The following is a 4,461-nucleotide window of genomic DNA, read 5'->3' as shown; positions in this document are numbered from 1 at the left end:
TTCTTCTTACGTGCTGTGTAAAGGGGGCCATGCCGAGCCGTGGTTCTTAACGTGGGTGGAAGAGCCTGTGTTACACAGCTGTACATTCTCAAGCAGAGAGGTTCATGGCTTCCAGATTCTCAAAGGCCTCTGAAATGCCCAGAACATTAAAAACCGTCCAGTAAAGGCAGTTGCCAGAGGGAAGGTGGGTGGACGGATGGGTGCGGTAGACACAGGGGATTAAGAGCACACATATCTGGCTTTGGCTCCCTGAGCAGCGCCATGGCGGGTGGCAAGAACGAGCACCTTACGAAAGGCGGCTAAAGGGGGGCCAAGAAAGTGGTTGATCCAATTTCTAAGGAAGATGGTACGATGTGAAAGCACCAGCTATGTTTAATATAAGAAATACTGGAAAAGCTGTAGCCACGAGAGCTCCAGGAAGCAGAACTGCATCCGATGGCCTCAAGCGTCGCGTTTCTGACGTGAGCCCTGCTGATCTGCACAGTGATGGAGCTGCGTGTAGAAAACGCCAGCCCATTACTGAGGATGTTCAGGGCAAAACCTGCCAGACTTGCTTCTAAGGCATGGATCTTTCCTGGGACACAGTGTGCCCCAGGGTCAGAAAATGGCAGAGACCATGACTGATGTCACGATGGTGTCAAGACTACCAAAGGTCACTCGCTTTGTCTACCTTGTGCTGGTTTTGCTATTAAAAAAAAAAATAAACAAAATAAAGCAACTCTCAGACTCGAAAGACCTCTTACAGTCAGCACCAACAGGTCCACCAAGTTCAGAGGACGGTGATGGAAATCATGACCCGAGAGGTGCAAATGGCTTGAGAGAAGTGATCAATAAATTGATCCCAGAGAGCATCAGAAGAGACAGGGGAAAGGTGTGTCGGCCTGCTCACCTGCTCCATGTCTTTGTTACAAAAGTGCAAATGCGGGGCGCCTGGGTGGCTTAGTCGGTTAAGCGTCCGACTTTCGCTTGGGTCATGATCTCGCGGTTCGTGGGTTTGAGCCCCGCGTCGGGCTCTGTGCTGACTGCCAGCTCAGAGCCTGGAGCCTGTTTCAGTCTGTGACTCCCTCTCTCTCTGACCCTCCCCTGCTCACTCTCTCTCTCTCTCCTAGAAATAAATAAAAATATTTAAAAAAAAAAAAAAAAAGGAAAAGTGCAAATGCTAAAGAAGCCCACGTTTGGGCTGGGAAGCTTGCGGACCTTCAGGTGAAGGTGGCAGTTCTCAAAGCATGACTGGGGATGAGTCTGGTGCTAACGCTGAATGAACTGATGGGTAAGAGCCACCAGCGCAAGAATCTGTTTAAAATTCAGACATTTAATGGTGACAAGTAAAACATTTTGTGATTAAAAAAAAGACTACATGATCCTGATGAGCACTGAGAAATGTACAGAATTGTTGAATCACTGTGTTGTGTACGTGAAACTAATGCAATCGTGTACGTTAAGTCTATTTGAATAAAAACACATGTAATGAAGGATATTCTAGTTGCAAACACAGCGAGCCGGGGAGGGAAGACAGGAAGCGGTGCTGTTCACATCGGCCTGCATGGAACGCTCTCGGACCAGGGGCCTCGGGGACATCTGGGGCTGTCAGGCCCTGCCTTCGGAGTCGGGAGCCCTCCATGACCTCGGGCAGCCTGGCCAGCACTGCCCACACTCCCAGAGCCCGGGAGGAAGCTTCTAGGCTGAAATGGCAAAGCAGCCCTGCTCCAAAGGGCTTTCCTCCAGAGGGACTTGAAAAGTCCTGAGCAACCTGCCCACAGGGGAGAAGAGGCTTCCAGGGCTGCTCAGGGCTGCGCTGGGACGTAGGTCGTGGCGGCCAGGGGACCAATCCCGGGAGGGCCCTCGGGGTGCTGGCGTCTGCGGCGGCACCTCCAGGCCCCAGCGAGGCCGTTTCTCACCGCTGGACCCCACTCTCCCGAAGGACCGGCGGACAACTGCCTGGTCTTGTCCTAGCAAGAGAGGCTTCTGTCTGTGAGAAGGAGGGACGTTTCTAACAGAAAGTCCTTCCGGTGAGTCTGATGCTCTTCCACTCCCGTGCAACAGTCCAGGAGTGACTGGTTCCTGTGGGAGACACACCCCATCATGGACGGCGCCTTCGTGTCTCTCAGCAAAGCAAGGGGTGTCATGGGCTCCGGGTACAGGGAGGTATGGGACCTAACTGGCCGGTGACAGTGGAGCAGCTCATGTCCAGAAATACCCCGAGAAAAAGAGGACCCAGACCCTGCTTCTTCCCTCCAACACACAGATCCCCTATTTCTAAACCTCTTCATCATCTGCCTCATAGGATCAGGACCGATCGATCGATCGATCGATCTATCTATCATCTACCTATCTATCAAGTGGGCTTTACGCTGGGCCCGAACTCACAACCCTGAGATCAAGACATGAACTGAGACCAAGAGTCGTACACTTAACTGACTGAGCCACCCAGGCGCCCCTCGCCATTTGCCTCCTTTTTAAAAAAAATTTTTAAATGTTTATTTTTGAGAGAGAGAGAGAGAGAGAGAGGAGAGCGACAGAGTACGAGGAGGGGCAGAGAGAGAGGGAGACACAGAATCTGAAGCAGCTCCAGCCTCTGAGACGTCAGCACAGAGCCCGACGCGGGGCTCGAGCCCAGAAGCCGTGGGATGATGACCTGAGCCGAAGTCGGACGCAGAGCTGACTGAACCGCCCAGGCGCCCCATCATTTGCCTCTTTTAAAAAACCTGTTTCATTTCAAAAAATGGAAAGATGGTTCATGAAGTCATTTCTTAGTCGCGTAGCCACAGCCATTCCCTCACAGAAGCCCTTTGGCAATTCGTAACTTTGGTTGTCGTTCTGGCAGGGAGGGGTGGAGGGAGACTGTCTGATGCTCCTGGACACATCGCTGCAGCCCTGCCCTCTTCGGGAGGGAAGTCATGCAGGTGGATGCAGCTTGTAAGAAACAAAACCAAAACCCCAGCCGCCTCCTGTCATGAAAAAGCTCAAAATAAATGACCGGACCTGCTCAGATGCCGCCTCTGGAGGCCTTCAGACTGGGACGCCTTTCAGAAGCGGGTCTGGAACACGTCCAAGGTAGCAGGTCGGCTTGAGTTTCAGCGGTGCCCCCTGCCCCTTCCCAGAACACACACACACTCTACACCCTGACGAACACGGTCGGGCCCCGGGTGCACGGACGGCCTTTCGCCCCCGAGAAGTGCTTGTGCAGGGGCTGGAGCGCTGGACAACTCAAAGCTCCTACGAACGCGTCTCAGACGCTGGCGGCAAAGCATTTCCCCCAAACTAGGTGTGTGACGTTTAACTACCTGAGGGATGTTCCCCGGAGTTGCCGGATTTCATCACCAACAGCGGCGTCATACACCAACGCCACCAAATGCCATCTTTTCTATTGTCCCTTTTCTCATACAGCTGCGACCGGATCACAAAGGCTGCGGTGTGCTTTTTACGTCGATTTACCTTAAATGAACTGTGCACCAAGGTTTCATCTAGATCAATGACCACACATTTCTTTCCATAGTCAAGCACCGTCACCTCTGGAAGGAGGTATTTAGCAGGTGGCTAAAATGAAAAACAAAACAAAACAGTATTATTACCTTTACGTAGAAGACACACCAACCAATCCCCTTATGGCCGTATCATACGGTCAGTGAGGTTAGAAACGAGATCAAACGTGTAAATGCCCGACGAAGCTCGTCATGGAATTTTATCAAAAGCAGTAGGACTAAGTAGCTCGCAGTGGAAGTTCTGATACATACTGTGCCGCTGTCTGAATGGCTCCTGGAGGCCTGGGCCACGGGGCCAGAGAAGCCAGGGACGGGAACACCTGCAATGGAAGGCTGCGCTCTCCGCTGTGACCGCGGAAAACGCCCACTGTCTGCCTGGCATAGACATGGTGGCTACAGGGATTACTAGAACGGGCTGCACAAAAACAAAGGTTCAATTACATCAGCTATTCTAACTATGCAGGCCCGTTTCCTGGGGGGCATTTCGGCCTGAAATTCACCGTGGTACATAAGTACATTTTAGACTTATACTGGAACTGGTGGTGTTTTGCCTGTTTGCTTTCATGACTATAGTCTTCAGAGTGTTGAAGAGTCAATACAGACCCACCAGCAAAGTGCAATCCAAATGGACTTCCAGTAATAGGAGACGGAAACAGAAGTGGTCCAGTACAGGGCCCTGTCTGGTGCCCACCCACTGAGCAAACAGCCTGGATTCTTAGCCTCTGGAGGTTAGACTTAAATCTACAAGCTGTGTGTTAATCAGAACGCCTGCTTCTGACTCCAGTCTTGTGTAAAGAGGTGGTAAAGAGTTAATAAGCTGTTGGAGATCTGCAGCCAACCTCATTCTTGATTTACAGTTTTCTTTCTTTGCCTCATTCTAGAAGGCACTGGAAGCACTTTAGTTCACTTTGTGGCATATTCTGTATCCAACGTCAACTAGCTAATTTTCTGTCCTGGAAGAAGGTCAAACTCTGTTCAA

At 51.3% G+C, this 4,461-nt stretch overlaps 1 pseudogene; it reads left to right on the top strand.

The window, feature by feature from the left end:
* Positions 1 to 261: 261 nt before the first annotated feature.
* Positions 262 to 943, top strand: LOC144239824 (small ribosomal subunit protein eS1 pseudogene; annotated as a pseudogene).
* The last annotated feature ends 3,518 nt before the right edge of the window (positions 944 to 4,461 follow it).

The sequence above is a fragment of the Crocuta crocuta genome, unplaced genomic scaffold (assembly GCF_008692635.1).
Source record: "Crocuta crocuta isolate KB4526 unplaced genomic scaffold, BGI_CrCroc_1.0 scaffold541, whole genome shotgun sequence".
Lineage (NCBI taxonomy): Eukaryota > Metazoa > Chordata > Mammalia > Carnivora > Hyaenidae > Crocuta > Crocuta crocuta.
This window is presented reverse-complemented; position numbering and strand designations above follow the sequence as displayed.